At 39.3% G+C, this 17,340-nt stretch overlaps 1 protein-coding gene and 2 long non-coding RNA genes across 12 annotated transcripts in view; 2 read left to right on the forward strand and 1 right to left on the reverse strand.

Annotated features, from left to right (window-relative positions):
* The window catches only part of MAST4 (microtubule associated serine/threonine kinase family member 4), a 603,242-nt gene that overhangs the window by 436,797 nt on the left and 149,105 nt on the right, over window positions 1–17,340 (forward strand). The gene's annotated exons all lie outside the window — the stretch shown is intronic.
* On the forward strand, window positions 843–3,302 carry LOC145516772 (uncharacterized). The gene is made up of 2 exons (XR_014061750.1): window positions 843–2,396; window positions 2,915–3,302. It is a non-coding gene; the product is annotated as an uncharacterized LOC145516772 (long non-coding RNA).
* LOC145516773 (uncharacterized) lies at window positions 949–5,384 on the reverse strand. The gene is made up of 2 exons (XR_014061751.1): window positions 4,472–5,384; window positions 949–2,992 (listed from the first exon to the last, which is right to left on the reverse strand). It is a non-coding gene; the product is annotated as an uncharacterized LOC145516773 (long non-coding RNA).

The raw sequence follows: 17,340 nt of genomic DNA on the forward strand, positions 1-17,340 counted from the left end.
AGATGAGGAAGTTTTAAGAAACCAGATAAACAAATTCTACTAGCAGAAAATGGTTGTAAGCAATTTGGTGGTGTTTCTTGGGGAAGGAAACAAAGCCGTGAGGTAGAAGATTGGAAGGTATGTAATTTAAGACATAGATTATGGTTGTTAGAAAAATAGACCCAGAAGGAAACATGGAGTTTTTCCATGCCAGTAAAGACAGACCAAAACATACATTTTGAGGAAGATGAAGTCAAGATATTTTATTTGCTCTGTAAAATAATATGCCATGTCTCTTCATGATTTTTATTATATTTTAATTTCAGTGGAATGTATGTAGCTTTGAGAAGAAAATGTAAACTTACGCCTAAGACAGAAAATGGAGAAAATATGAACAACTGTTAAAACCACCCCAAATTCTAGTGCTCACATATAACAACTGTGAAAAACAGGGTGCTATCCTTCCATGTATTTATTCTGGGCATGTGTGTGCACATGTGCACGTACATACCACAAAACTTATGTTTTATTGAGCTTCCTGTTTGATGAACTACTTCCCGCACTTAAAGAGGTTCCTTTAAACACCCACCTTTACAATAGTAAGATTTCCAAAAATTTTGAAAACTGTAATGTACAAGAAGGCATGGGCAGGTGGTTATCTATAAAATTGAGGGGAAGCATTCAAAATCATGCTGTGAAAGCTGCCCTGCTAATGAACAGTCTCACCGGATGTGGGAGCGTCCGCGCCGGCTCACGGGTGTGCAGAGTTGGGGCGAGGCCATGGATGCCTGTGATGTCACCTTGGATGGTCTCACATTTTAGTTTCTGTTTTTCTCCACCTGTATTCAGACCTCTTTTGAAATGTTCCCTTTAAAAATACTCCTGCTAACTCAGAAAGATTCCAATTACCATCTCCCCACAGGCTTAAATGTTAAACCTCAAGATCTAAACTTTATCCCTTATGTGTGTGAGCAGGCTTGCCAGATGGCAGGCCAATTAATATATTTTTGCAAGGTGTAGAAATGTTTTTTCTTCATAGGGGAACAATGAATCCATCTGCTCCACATCTTCCTTTCCCCTCTGTCCTTTGGGGGAAATCATCATTTAATTTTCAGAAATAAATTGTGCAACTCTCTAAGTGATGCTTTCTGCTTTTTAAGGGAGTTGGTTTTAAGAATTGAAACTTTTTCTTACTGTAAGGATGTAACAACCTTATGTCATGGATTAAAATATCTGGGCATTTAAGTTTCATCCAGGGTACTTTCTTTTTATAAGTTGGACATTACAGAATCATATATTTAAAAGCTAATTTACAGAAGCCTTAACTTGGAAGCAGCTTTGGAAACATCTAGTCAAACCCCCTCATTGTAAGATGAGGAAGTTGATGCTTAGGTACCAAAGTTTCAAGCTAGTCTCCAGATTCCAAATTAGGACAATGATGTTGAAAACAAAATCTTTCATTTCTCAAGGGAAATAAAAGGAGAGAGAACCTTGAATAAGATTCAACCAGGAGAAGAAGCATATTCATATTTATTGCCTAATTTTTCTTGAGTTTTAGACACTGAGCTGTGAGCATCACCCTTATAGTTTCTTTTCATACACAAGTGGCAATTGAAATCAACAGGTAATTAACTATTAAGAGTCTGTGTGTTCCCTCCAACTCTGTTAAAGTTCCTGAAGGACCGAGTACTGTGTCTTTTTTTTTAAAGCACTTATAAAGTGTTCCATCTGGGCATGGAATGAATGAATTACTGAGTATGTGAATATCAGTGGGGTTATTTTATAAAATCCTTTCAGGGCGTGTTGGAATTCTAGGAGCGTGACCATCTTAGAGCTTTGCCATAATCTGGCACGTTATAAGACAGAGTTTGGTTCTTTTTCCCTTGTGGTTATGAAGGTGTTCAGTACTGGGTATTCCAGAAGCTTCTCTTGGGAGGAATGTTTTACCCATAACTCTGTTTGCAAGCACTTTTGCTGTCATAGTTGGGCATAGATTGGGTAATATTAAATGAAAGAAAAGATTTAGACTTGCCTTTTTATTTTCTTTCTTTCAAGTTGGCTTTTCTTCCTTATCTACATTTAATCTAATAGACTCTGTTCATGTAGTAGAAAAAGTTCAGACTTTGGGGCAGGGAGACCTGACTCAGTGACAACCTAGACGTGTGATTTTGGCAGGTGACCTTACCTCTCCTACTTGGTTTCCTCATCTTAAGTAGGAAGCATAGCCAACAAATCTTTTTTGTGCCTTAAATAAGATAAATTGTGAAACATTTAGATCAGGGGCAGACAAGATACAGTCTACCGACCAAATCCACTCTATTCCCTGTTTTTATACATAAAGCTTTATTAGAACTCAGCCACACCAGTTCAGTTAGATATTATCTGTGGCTTCTGGTAATACAATAGCATAATCCAGTGTAGAAATCCACATACGAACTAGTTTTGTTCCGAGACTATGTTCAAAAGTCCAGTTTGTTTGTATGTCCAACAGAGTTAGTCTAGATACCCAACTCATGCGATCAGCTATATGGTACTGTACTGTAATAGGTTTATAATACTTTTCACACAAATAATACTTTAAAAATAAACACAAAAGATAAAACATTTTAGATCTTACAGTACGGTACAACAGCTGGCATACAGGGCACGTTCAGATCTTCGAAAGTTCACTACTTGAATGTTCTCATGTAGGATACTTACTGTAGTTGTAACATGAGACTCTGGTTTGCAAAGTCAAAAACATGTACTATCTGGTCTTCTACAGAAAATCTTTGCCAAACCAGGAGCTAGGACAATGCCTCACAAATACAGATGCTCAGTAAATATTAATTTTACCTTCTTCCCATGGGGTGACGAAGAGTCAGACACGACTGAGCGACTTCACTTTCACTTTTCACTTTCATGCATTGGAGAAGGAAATGGCAACCCACTCCAGTGTTCTTGCCTGGAGAATCCCAGGGACAGTGGAGCCTGGTGGGCTGCCGTCTGTGGGGTCGCACAGAGTCGGACACGACTGAAGCGACTTAGCAGCAGCATAGATTATTTCAAGCACAGTCTTTCCTTGTAGGCACTCTTAAAAAAAGATGGTGCGGGACGGCCTTCTCCAGTGATGATTCTTCTGAAGCCCCTGCCCACTTCTTGAGTATGACCAAAGCCTTGAGCCATGACGCAGGCCAGGACACTCTGAGAGTGATGTTTCCATGGCTCCCACAGCCCTGATGTGGATGGAGCGTGTCTGAACTTGCGCTGGGTGTCATTCACGTGACAGGAATAGAGTCTGCTCTAATCTGAGTGTAAATAAAGGCACTGCTCTTTTGCAACATGTCCAATTTAGTTCGTGCTATTTCTCACAGTGAATTAGTAGGTGGGTCCAACCTACACTTCTTCAAAAGCTTCCCAACACAACTCCTCAAACTGTGGAATTTTTTCATTTCTACACTAAAAAATCATAACACATAATAAATACTGTCTTTGGTAAAGGACATCCTGAAATCTTACAGCAGGATTTTTCAGCAGCAATTGTGGGCCATTTGAAAGAGAAAGTCCTCAAAGGAGCAATAACATTTTTTGGTTTGTTTATTTTGTTTTGGGTTTTAAGCAAAATGAACTCAGAGTTCTTTCGCGGTTTTGATGAGGGACACCCTGGTGTGTAGTAGAAAACTAAGACAGGGAATAGACTGTCGGCATGTGCCTGGTGAGGAGTTAGTGATACATGGCTACACTCCACCTCCCACACATGGTGGAGAGAAGGACGGAGGGCCTTTAAGAGCTCTTAAGGGCTATTTAGACGTGCTTGTTATTTTTTATTTTAAAGAATGTATCGAGGAATTTTTTTCAGAGTAATAATTTTTTTTTTTTTTTAACATTTCAGCATTACATTGTGTCTTTAAAAATAAAACTGGGAAGAAATTATTAAAAGCATTACCTAAAATTTTGTAAAGTCCTCCTTGACTCTCTGCCTTTCTGTTCCAGCATATTTTAGTGTTTCTGGTGATTCTGCACAGGCTTGTTAGCATTTATCCCAACATGTTGTGATTCTGTATATACTTCTCTGAATTCCCAGCTGATTATGACTGCCTTGAAGCGGAGACTTTCTGCCAGCCTAGTGCCTGGCACATAATAGGCACTTAATAAAGGTTTATTGAATGAAAGTACTCCACAGTGAGCATATCTGTGCATATAGCTTTTTCTGTCTTTTGGAGCTATTTTGTTAGGATAAATTTCCATTACAGAGATTTCTAGGCCAAAGTGACTGGAGAAGGAAATGGCAACCCACTCCAGTATTCTTGCCTAGAAAATCCTGTGGACAGAGGAGCCTGGTGGGCGGCTGTCCACAGGGTCGCACAGAGTTGGACACGACTAAAGTGACTTAGCGTGCATGCATGTGTTGGAGAAGGAAATGGCAACCCACTCCAGTATTCTTGCCTGGAGAATCCCAGGGACAGAGGAGCCTGGTGGGCTGCCGTCTGTGGGGTTGCACAGAGTCGGACACGACTAAAGTGACTTAGCAGCAGCAGCAGCAGGCCAAAGTGACATGAACATGTTTATGAATTTTGATACATTGTGCCCGGTAGCTTTTGTGTCTACTTGAGGTTCCTTCCAAGTTTGTGACTCTTATATCACATGTTATGCTATTGCTAGATTGGCAGTCTGGTGGTTCCATATTTCTCTAGCCAAAAAAAAAAAAAAAAATGACAGGAGGGTACCTCATTGCCAGATTCAAGTCTGGAATGAACATTGCATATGCTTTAGGATGAAAAGCTTCTAAAAGAATGAAAATTCCTCCTGTGGAACGTGGGAAATAGAGGGAGGCAAGCAGCAGGGGCAAGATGCAGGGTTAAGGACACTATTATAGGAGCAAATAACTCCTGCAGTTTTACTGCTGCTCTGAACTTTTGCTGTACTGTCATCAATATTTCATGAAAGCAATTGGCTATTTCTTTTATTTGTTTTTTACCCTCAACACATTTAATGTTCAAAAGTGAAACATTACTAAATGCAAAGTGCTATTAATGCACATTCCAAGATCTGCTTTTATCAAGGTTTGAAATTGTTTGTCTAATGTATTATGCATTTCCATCTTCAATTGATCTGATTTGTGTGTGTGAAATAAGATTGAGTCTCCATGCTGTGACCTTGGGCAGTGCTAGCTTTTTTTGTTTGAATTTCCCCTTCCTTGTCTAGTACTTGGCAGGCTCATAAATGAGCACAGATAAATAACAATTCTACCTTTTGGTACAAGTATGCTATTGGTGCACAGCTGGAGTCACCTAAATGGCACTTCATAGATGGCGTATGAAGTTTATGGGGGATAAGCTGAATACAGCAAGTGTGAAGTGAAAGTCGCTCAGTCGTGTCTGACTCTTTGCAACCCCAAGTACTATGCAGTCCATGGAATTCTCCAGGCCAGAATACTGGAGTGGGTAACCGTTCCCTTCTCCAAGGGATCTTCCCAACCCTGGGATTGAATCCAAGTCCCCGCATTGTGGGCAGATTCTTTACCAGCTGTGCCTCATAGGAAGTCCAAGAGTGGGGATCTTCCCGACCCAGGAATTGAGCCGGGGTTTCCTGCATTGCTGGTGGATTCTTTACTAGCTGAGCTACAAGGGAAGTCCAGAATATACCAAGGGCATCGTTCAATTAGAAATATAATGTGTGCAGATTGAGGATTCTCATGAGTACAAAGGTTTAACAGATATTTTAAAGAATTTGTGAATATTCTGTGTTCAGTATTCCATTGTGCATATATTCTCTTCCAGCTCAGCTTCAATCTGTTCATACTCAGACCTGTGACTTCAATCTCTCAGAATGAGATGAAGGAGTTAGAAAAACTTCCTGTATGCTAGATCTGACTTTTGGGGAATATCCCTCATCTTTCCCAGCAAACTAGAGCCTCTGGGCTTTAATCTAGTTAGACACATGTAGGAGGATCTCTGAGAAGCCAGTAATTACATGGTAGCACGTGACCACACTTGGGTCATTCCAAGCTGCAGCTGTTAAGGACTCTATGAGCAATGAAGTCAGATGATCTTGTTTTTAGTCACATTTCTGCCACTAACAAGCTGTGTGACATCAGCAGAATTTCCTAGGTCCTCTACTGCTCACCAGTTTTTAAAATCCTGAATTCTATTGACAGTATGGTGAAGCCTATGAACCACTTTTCAGAATAGTATCTTTTAAGTGTATAAAATGAAATATATAGAATTATAAAGAAAGCCAGTTATATTGAAATCATCATTAAAACATTAAAAATTGATGATTTTTGTGATTCTTTACTAGTACATCAGACATGAGGAGTTAGAGGTGTGTCTAGTTAACTATTTATTCCATAATTTGGAAGTGATAATGAGTATAAATGACTTTTTAATGCAGCAACTATACCATGATATGAAAATGTATGTGATTTCTGTTGGTGACAAAATCAAAAGGAATGCTAATGCTATGAATGTACATGGAGTAAATTATACTGTTCAGTTCATGGTTAGTGAAAACCACAAAACAGTCCAGTTTGTAGACTCATTAAATTCTATTCATAGACTCCTTACATGTCTCTGGACTCTATGGAAGTCAGGAATAGCTGGATCCAGAAGTTCACTGCCATCCCCGGCAGCTCAGATTCTAGTAGTATAGAGAAAAGTTGACCCAGATGGCCTCTTGAGTTTATCAAAACACTGATTTGGGGCAGTGGCATAATTAAGGGACTGTTTTGCCAGGAAAGTAGCATTTGATTCACCTGGGAAGTTACCTGAGCAGTTAGTAGTGAGAAATTCCCTGGGTTTCATCTATTGCTTTTATTCAGCATGTAACTAGGGCTTCTTAGGTGGCACCAGTGGTAAAGAACCTGTTTGCCGATGCAAGAGACATAAGGGATGTGATTTTGATCCCTGGATCGGAAAGAGTCCCTGGAGGAGGAAATGGCAACCCACTCCAGTATTTTTGCCTGGAGAATCCCATGGACGGGAGCCTAGAGGGCTACGGTCCATGGGTCGCAAGAGTCGGACATGACTGAAGCAAGTTAACACACAAAGGAAATAATAACACAGTAGAAACAGTTGTAACCCTGGTCACTTCCCTTTGGAGGGATCCCAAAATCAGAGCTAATGGGAACGTGACCGTGTCCCTGTTCTGTGTGTAGTAAGCTATCTCCTTTGCTTGCGTTAGAGGAGCCTGTGTCTTTCAGCATCTTGCCATCAGAGCATCACCATGTCTTTGTTATAACCACATATTTTGCACAGAGATCGTGTGTTGTACCTACCTACTTACCAGACTGGAATTGTATTGTTTCACTAGAAAGTAAGATCTTTGAAATAAAAAGAAGTTAAGGAATAACAGTGATAAAGCGCTTCTCATTTACTTAAAGTTGTTTTCTTTCCTGTACTTTCCAAGTGTTTTAATTATGAAGATCTAAGTATGTTCTATGTGAGAGGAGTGGCAGGCTAAATTTATCCTAATTCTTTCAGAAAATGGAAGCCACTTCCTCTCATTACCTTCCTACCGTCTTCAACTTTGCATTTTGGAGAGAAAAATTTTTTCTTGAAGAGAACTGTACTTTTAAGTGTCACACCACTTGCCTAATTCACCATCACTTCACAATATTCATTGCAAATGGAAAGCAAGATTCCTTTTAGCTTTGCAGTTGCATTATAAATGCCTCCATGTTAATCTGGGTACAAACTCTTAGTCTGATAAATCTGGAAGTGGAGAAGTTGAGATTTGATTTGTCCATTTGTTTGTGAAAGGTAGTTCATGTAACCATAAGAATGCTTTGTAAACATGGGCTCATTTTCAGGTTAAAAGATCCTCTGCCAAATTAGACTGGAAGCTTGAAGCACAGGCAGTAAGCAATTTTTCCTCCTGTAGGTGCTGCTATGGATCAATATCTTTTATTGACTCTTCTAGGGTTTTCATGCAATTTTCTATCATGGTCATTTATGCTAATCAGCATGAAACACAATAATTGTAAATCATAGCCCCTTAGGCACATTTTTCTCTCCTGTAATACTTGAGACCACAGAATTATGTTCAAAAGAGTTGAGAAAACCAATCCATTATTTTTCAGTGACTCATGAAGTTGACGCAGATGTGGATGGTAAGGATTCCTTCCGTCCTTATATTTGGACTTCACTATATGTTTTAATTCTGAATGCCAGTGGCAATGAAACTCACTGTGAAAAGAAATCAGGTTTAAATTAGCCAGTTACCTTTATTTGAGAAAATGCAAATGCATCATGTTAAATATGAAAGGCAGAATAACTATAATATATCCTATTTTAATGTTTGTACATAAGATTATTAAAAGTTATCTTCAAGATGGCATGTTTATGTAATTATTGTAAATTATGAGAGTTATTTCCTAAAGATGTTTAAGGATATTTATCTACATATTTAATGATACAATTCAGATAATTAGTGCAGAAGACAGCAATTTTTTTACTTTAATGTTGTACTAAGATAGGTAGCTTGTACTGTTTACATTTATTTGTAGTATTGAACTCAATAAAATATATAGTTATTACAAAAGCAAAGTAAAATATATCTGTCTTGACCAGTAACTCATATATGTTATGTATGCTTTAGTCTCATCAGAGTTCCAACTATGCCATGGAAGCAAAGTCAACTTTAGCAGTAACCATATCCCTGTGCATACCCGTAGGTGAATGCGGATGTGTTGTGTACATAACACAGTCTGGCTGGGCTGAGGATACAAGTCCGAAAGGAAACCCTGTTCAGTAATAGAGGCCTCAGATATGGTGCCTGGATGCAGAGTTGCCTCTACCTATGGACCTGCATATGAAAGATGGGGAACCTTTTTCTAGTTTTCTTTGGGTCATTGCAAATAAAAACTTGGCTTATCAAAATGGAAAGTAGAAGCTGTATACTCCCAAAGAAGGATACGCCTTTTCTGCTTGAGAGTTTTCAAGCTAAAGAAGGTTTGTGGATTGTCACTGAGAAGAGCTGGATGAAGGAGTGGTTTGACCCCAGTTTGTTTTAAACAATTCAGATACATCCTTACTTCATGGAAGCCGTTCCTTAACATCGCTCTGTTGTCATGGCCACTTCTGAGCTTAAAATGTGCTTTAAAGCAAGGGAGATCTCACTTGGGAGATGAGGCTTGGACCGTGGTGGTGGGAGCAGTCTGCTCCCCATCCTCTGCATCTCTTGGTTCATGAATTCAGTCGATATTAGTTGATCACCTTCTTTATGTCAGGGATTGTGCTGAGGAGGCAATGGTGAAGGAGACAGGTGGTTCCAGCCCTCTTGAAAGCTTGTGGTTTCATGGGGAGTGCAGTGGGGGGAGACGGGGAGAGGAGGACACAAAGGATTGACAAGAGTTTACAGCCCTGTGTGTGATTATATGTCTGTGCTTACCCACTGTTAGCCATGTTGAGTGGGGGGGACATAAAACGTTTTGAGAGTATCCCAGGGATTTGTAGCGGAAAGTAGACTTTCAGAAAATTTAAGCAGGTTGGTTTTTCAGTTTAAGATGGAAGAGAATGTTCCAGGCAATGAGACAGGTTCCTGTAAAGAGACCTGGAGCGAGAGTTGAAAAATATGATGAGAGTGATCATCGGGAGCCTGAAACTTACTCTGCAAGTGAAAGGAACCAGTAAAGGGTTTTACACAGGGTAATGGTAAGATCATGTTTTCCCATTTGGAAGATTTCTGGTAGTGGAGGATGAGTTGACATTGGACAGGGGTGTGGCCAGTATTCCAGTTAGAGCATGCTTCAGCAGGCTTCCAGGACAGAGCTGGTGGTGATGATACCATGACCAGGTTGGGGGCTGTGAGGGTGAAGGGAGATGAAATCCATAGGACCAGATGACCAACTGAGTGATTATAGCGCTTTAGGCTGTTGGGTAATGGTACCAGTCCCTGAAACTGGAGACTCAGGAAGCAGGTCATCTTGGGTAAAGATGATCATTTCAGTTGGAGAGTCACTGAATTGGTGCTTCCTTAGATACCCTCATGGAGATTTGCTGCTGACTGTTGGAAACAAGCATCTGGAACCTGGGAAGAGTTCCAGGTTGGGGATTAAGAGTCATCTACCCAAAGACTAATGGTGGTGGTTTAGTTGCTAAGTGATTTTCGACTCTTGTGACCCCATGGACTGCAGCCTGGGAGGCTCCTTTGTCCATCAGACTCTCCAGGGAAGAATACTGGAGTGGGTTGCTATTTCCTTCTCCAGGGCATCTTCCTGACCCAGGGATCAAACCTGGGTTTCCTGCTTTGCAGCCAGTCTCCTGCCTTGCAGGCAGATTTTTCACCTACTGAGCCACCAGGGAAGCTCCGGTATTAATGACAAGCACTCAAGTTACTTAGTGTTGAGTATTTTTCTTCCAGGAATCTCAAGTATTTAGGACTGCCTAGACCCAGCGACTGAATCTAATCTTTTGGACCTTCTCTTTTCACAAGTCAAATGGAGACAATTTGTACATGGTTTAGGTAGTGCTTTCTCTGCAGGACAAGCCGCAGAAACATATACTTATCTTGTACATAGACGTGTGTTTTCTTTTACTTTGAAATAGTGTTTGTGATTTAGGTATCTTTGGTCATGGAAAAGCCATAGCTACTGAAGTTTCATGGTAATTCTGGAATTTTCCATATAGTTAAAAAGTTTGTTGGGAACAATTTCTGTTGTCTCAAATAGCAAGATTTCATTCTTCTTTATGGTATATAGAATATGGTGTATATACGTATATGTGTACATGCGAAGTCACTTCAGTCATGTAACCCTTTGCGACCCCATGGGCTGTAGCCCACCAGGCTCCCCTGTCCATGGGATTCTCCAGGCAAGAATACTGGAGTGGATTGCTGTGCCCTTCTCCAGGGGATCTTCTCAACCCAGGAATCGAACCCACGTCTCTTGACGTTTTTCTGCATTGGTAGGCAGGTTCTTTACCACTAGCACTACCTTGGAAGCTCCATATATGTACGTATGTATGTGTGTATATATGTGTGTGTGTGTATATGTGTGTATGTGTGTGTGTATATATATATAACCATGTCTTCTTTATCACCTCTTGGTGGGCACTAAGGTTGCTTCTACATATTTTTCTTTCATTGAAGTATAGTTGACTTACAACGTTATGTTACTTTGATAGGTGTTCAGTACAGTGACCCAGTATACATATGTTCTTTTTCAGATTCTTTTCCCTTCTAGGTATAGTTCCTGTTCTGTGCAGTCCATAGCTTGACTGTTGTAAATAATTCTGCAGTGAACATAGAGCTGCATGTATTTTTTTCAAATTAATGTTTTTGTTTTCTTTGGATAAATATCCAGGAGTAGAATTGCTGGATCGTATGATAGTTCTTTTTAAAAATTTTTGAAGAATCTCCATACTGTTTTCCATGGCAGTTGCACCAATTTACCTTCCTACCAACAGTGCATGAAGGTTCCCTTTTTCTCCACATCCTCACCAATATTTACTTATTTTCTTTTTGATAATAGCTATTCTGACAGGTGTAAGGTGGTGTCTCATTGTAATTTTGATTTGCATTTCCCTCTTGATTGGTGACGTTGAACACCTTTTCATTTGCCTGTTGACCATCTGTGTGTCTTTCTTGCAAAAGTAATCTCTTCAGATCCTCTGTGCAATTTTCAATCAAGCTTTTTTTTTTTGATGTTGAGTTGTGGGAGTTATTTCTGTATGTTGGATATAAACCCCTTATTGGATTCATTTGCAAATATCTTCTCCTATTCAGTAGGTGGCCTTTTTTTTTTTTGTATAGTTTCCTATGCTAAGTGAAATAGAGCAGATAGATAAAAAGACAAATAGTGTATGATTTCACTTATGTGTTGAATCTAAAATACAAAAAAAATGAACAAAAAAGAAACAGTTATAGATACAGAGAGCAAACAGGTGGTTGCCAGAGAGGAGGGCACTAGCAGGAGGAAAGAAATAGGTGAGGGAGATTAAGATATAGAAACTTCCAGTTACAAAATAAATGAGTCATGGGTATAAAATATCCAGTGTGGGGAATACAATCAATAACTATGTAAGATCTTTGTATGGTGACACATAGTAAGTAAAATTATCATGGTGATCAGTTTGAAATGTATGGAAATATCTAATCACTATGTTGTATAACAGAAGCTAACAGAGTATTGTACGTCAATTATACTTCAAAAGCAAACTCAGAAAATGAGATGAGATTTGTGGTTACCAGAGGTGCAGAGTACATGGAGGGTGATTTGGATGAAGGCAGTCAAAATGTGCATCCTTCTGTTATAAGGTAAATAAGTGCTGCTGCTGCTGCTAAGTCGCTTCAGTCGTGTCCGACTCTGTGCGACCCCATAGACGGCAGCCCACCAGGCTCCCCCGTCCCTGGGATTCCTCAGGCAAGAACACTGGAGTGGGTTGCCATTTCCTTCTCCAACGCATGAAAGTGAAAAGTGAAAGTGAAGTCGCTCAGTCATGTCCGACTCTTAGCGACTCCATGGACTGTAGCCTACCAGGCTCCTCCGTCCATGGGATTTTCCAGGCAAGAGTACTGGAGTGGGGCGCCATTGCCTTCTCCAAATAAGTGCTAGGGACTTAATATACAACATGATACGTGTAATTAACGCTGCTGTTTATTATATATGAAAGTTGTTAAGAGACTAAATCCTAAAAAGTTCTCCTCACCAAAAAAATACTCTTTTTTCTATTTCTTTAATTTATATCTGTATGAGATGATGGACATTCACGTGTTCACTGAAGCTTATTGTGATACTCACTTCATGATGTGTCTAAGTCAAAACATTATGCTCTACACGTTACACTTAAACAGAGCCGTGTGTCAGTTATATCTCAATAAAACTGAGAGGAAAAACTACATCGGGAGATCTCACCATCCTGTATATTCTATCTCTAAGGAAAAAGAAATGTGTGGAAAGAGATAATAGGAGTTGAGTAGGAAATTGGAGTTGCAAAATTCTGTGGCATAGGATTTTTGATTGTTCAGTTTTTCTTTGCTACTTCATTGTATTTTTCTTGACAGAAACAAAAAACATTTCTCACTGAAAAGTGCTCTGTTGGCAGCATGAATTCTGGGTCCACATGGAGGAAGAAGGAGGTGGATGGAAGGGTAGAAAATTGAGAAGGAAAAGCATGTTTCCTCATAAGGGGAAAAGGGTAGGAGTGAGAAAAACATGTTTATTCTCGTTAAGTTTAAAATCTGATGTTGACCACATCATTGAAATGGCTGTACAGTTTGTGTTGTGTATGGGTCTGTACAAAGTTCCTAATTAATTCTGAAAATTAATCCAGGAAGATCTCCTGGAGGAGGGCGTGGCAACCCACTCCAGTATTCTTGCCTGGAGAATCCATGGACAGAGGAGCCTGGCGAGCTGTCATCCATAGGGTTGCAAAGAGTTGGACATGACTGAAGTGACTTAGCAGCAGCAGCAATCTGAAAAATAAGACATAAGTTATTTTTATACATTTTGAGATTTTTTAAATTACATATTGCATTTAATTTTTTTAATGTAGACACCTCAAAGTGGAATTTATCACAGTTTCACAATTCATCGTGAAATGCTTTGTATGTTTAGGAATAGTATAGTGTTGCAAATCCAAATTTCAAATTAAGTGTACAGTTGACCCTTGAACCATGCAGGGGTTGGGGGTAGGGATGCTGCCCCTCGAAAATCTACCTGTAACTTAGAGTCAACCATTTGTATCCAAGATTTTGCATCTCTGGATTCAGCCAACTGGAATCATATGGTACCGTAGTATTTGGTAAAATCCACATGTAAGTGGACTCATGCAGTTCAAACCTATGATGTTCAAGGGTCACCTGTGTATTTTTATCTAAATGTTTTGTATACATATGGATAAAGATCATTCACTTACTTATAGTTCTTCATTTCACAAATAATTTTCCAGTGCAATTCAGTATTAAAGCTCAATTAACTTAAAGGCAATATCTGATGGTTTAGATTTTTTCCTTTTGAATCTTGGCTTGACCCAGCCTAGTACTGATTGAAAGCCCTGAGATGACCACCTAGTTATTGGATGGCTGTTGTAAAATGACATGTTTGTCCATTTTCTTCTTAATGAGGTAATCATAGCCCTGGGAGCAGAAGCACATCATTTGAGTGACATTTTACTTCAAAAAATAAACGTGATAATTTCTGTAAATCTGCATTCCAGAGTAGTCTTGTAAGAGTCCCAGGGATAGTATTTGGAATAAGACCTGTTGTGTGTATGGCAGTGAGACTGTGGTTTTAAACTCCTCCGGTCTGTCTTATGGTTTCAGGTGGCCTTAGTTTGGTCTTTATATATTTGGAGAACCTGATGTGTAAGTGTTCTCAGCCTCAGACTTTTCCTGTCTTTGGTGTTGGTGTCACTCGCTTGCAGTGTTGCATTTTGTAGAACCTTGGATGTCTCAATAGCTCTGTTTTAATTTAGTGTCTTGGTTCAGTAGAGTATTGTGCTGAAGAGGCCACAGTCATGAATGTTGATTCCATGCCAGTCAGCTTTTACAGTGAAAATTAATTTTCCCGTAGCTTCAACTGGTGTTTCAGAATTGGCTGATAATATTTGATTACTTTTGTTCAAGTATAGATGAGGCTATCTAACTCATTAACTGTATTGGAGAAAAATAAAACTGATGTCTATTGGGTAGAATTTTTCCAAATGTCCTGGAATAGTGTTTTTTCCTGTGTGAAGAAAAGCATTTCCTTTCATCTGTGGGTAACCTCCCACTAGAGTAAAATCTACGCATTATTTCCACAAACTTATTTCGATGTAAGTTCCTGGTGGATGGAGACACCAGTCTCCTGGTGCTTATAGACCATCCTGCGTGCTCTTCATGGACAGGGAAGCTGTCAGCTTCTGGCTGCTCCAGCAGAAAACACTGGGCATTTCCTGGAATAGATGGATGATGAGGGTCATCTCTTGTCACCTCTTTAACTGGATTTATTGCTTTCAAATTTTTTAATAAGGACATATTTTAAGGTCTGTCTGGGGACTGAGAGCTCTGATCATTCATGCAGTGAACTTTGAATAAGTTGGTAAGATTGACTGGCCCCTATTATCATAATGGATGGTGACTATTTGACATTTACAGTGGTATGCTCCATTTGCACTAAAATAAATGAATTTGTATTTAAAAATAATTGACCAATCTAGTTTCCTATCAAACCTAAAATAGAGGTTATTTGCATTCGAAGTTAAAACCTGAAAAACTGCATGCAGATTTAGTGAAGATTTCCTGAATACGTCCATTGGTGGAACCCCATTCAACCTGATTGAATCGATCTTTAGCCTGAGAAAGAACAGGAATCACGTCACTGTCCTGGGCCTATGATCTAAGTTGTTAGCTTCTCTGAATACATGAGGACTTTTATTAAGTGCATATTATTCATCAGGCCTATTGGCCTTCCTGCCTACTGACCTATTTCTTGGCCAGGATGGTGGTTCTCCCTGCGGAGTCAGGGTTAATTCTAGCTTCTTTCCTTAGGAGAGTTCTGATTTGTACAGCTCTTCCAGGTGGAGACTCAGATCACTGGTACCCTTTGCTGCCCATGATACATGTGGAAATGAGTCAGTGGAAAATTCACTTACTTATCGTGACCTACTTCTGTCTCTTGCATCGAAGGTGTGCTAATTTGTCAAAAGCCATCTGTCCCCCTTCCAGAAACCCTTGCTTCATTGCAACTTTAACCCCTTAGCCTATAGATTCTTTTCTAATATTTACAGTTACATAAATATGTTAACTATTCTGTTGTATATGCAGTCTGCTTTAGATTCAGCCCTAGAGGCCAGGGATAGGATCTGACTTTGTATAGCTCTCAGTACATCCTGACCCACGGTCTCTGCTTTCTAATGAAGATTCTTGGCTTTTGAGGAGAAACTATAAAATGGTTAACTTTTACTAATTTAAGAAAGGAAGGTTTATTATGCCAGGGTTTGCTGGGATCAAACTCCTCACCCATTTTCAGCAAAACTTTCCTTTTCTCAGTTTTATTAGCTTATTCTTAGAGATTACTCATTTATCCAACAAGGTGTAATTAGCTTTTCTGTCAGATATTGTAGTAGGGTCACAAAAACAGTAAGATGCTTGCCTGCAGGAAGCTTACAATCCCTAGTAAAAGACCTCCATGCAGTCATTTTAGAGTAAACCAGTTTAAACATCATTTTAACTGTGTGGAAGAGTAGAACATTCCACTGTATGTAGAACTATACAGTCCATGGAATTCCCTAGGCTAGAATACTGGAGTGGGTAGCCATTCCTTCTCCAGGAGATCTTCCCAACCCAAGGATCGAACCCAGGTCTCCTGCATTGCAGGTGGATTCTTCACCAGCTGAGCCACCAGGGAAGCAGAACATTCCATGCCAGCACCCAAATTAGGATTGCTTCTTCCCTGACTTTGTTGCTTTCAGCATTAGTCTTGCTGCTCTCACTATGCAGTCACATATATCAGTATGTGAAATAGAGTATTTACCATTGAACTTCATGGAAATGGTGAAAGAATTTATTGAGAATAATACGATTCTAAACTGCAGAAAAAGAAAGCGATGTGTCTTATATATTTTATTAAGCACAGATACAGAAACACACATATGTGTAGCAACTACAAACAACATATAGTAGCTCAGATTCATTGCTATTGACTTCATGTCTACTGTTGCACAGACTTCAGAGTATTAAAGTGATAGACCATATGTACAATTTCAACAAGATATATTTCAGTCCAGCATTATCTAAGATAATCACTGTATGTCTTAGTATATAAATATGTTTTGCCCGAGTCTAACCATATTCTCAGATTAGGAATGAACCGTCTTACTTAAAGTTAGTATGTAGAGAAGCAAATGGAAACCAGCATTTGACGAATAGAATGGTGTTTTTGAAACCTATCTTGTTCTTGGCAGTTAATTTAGTTTTTACTGTGAACCACTCACCCTTAAAAAAAGAAATTCATGCTGACTTGATATCACTTTTTAAAAAGTGGCAGCTATTAACATTAAAATAATAAAGTAGAGTTTTGTTCTCTGCTAACTGTTGGAGTTGTGAACATTGCTTTATTTGGATCTTAATTTCTCTGAGCTTTTTTTCAGATTGTTGTAGATACCGCTCCTTTTTGGGGAAAACTCATAGAGAAAAAACTCAAGATCAGGCTGAGCTAGTTTGCTGTGATACATTGCAGCCTAGACATGGTATTATATTCTAGAAAATGTTCTGTGCTTTTTCACCAAGAGATAGAAGCTTCTGGTCAAACTTGTGAGTGAAGCAGTCAATTCTAAAGTAACTGAGTGATGGTTAAGCAGAGTTGTAGTGCTGCAGCAAAGATGTGTGATGCCCTGTGAGTTTTGTCACAGTAAAATGAGCTAGATTTTGCTCTGTGGATGAATTGATTAACTTTGACTCTAC

This window comes from Giraffa tippelskirchi, chromosome 8 (genome assembly GCF_054371585.1).
Source record: "Giraffa tippelskirchi isolate mGirTip1 chromosome 8, T2T-mGirTip1v1.2.pri, whole genome shotgun sequence".
In the NCBI taxonomy this organism is placed as follows: domain Eukaryota; kingdom Metazoa; phylum Chordata; class Mammalia; order Artiodactyla; family Giraffidae; genus Giraffa; species Giraffa tippelskirchi.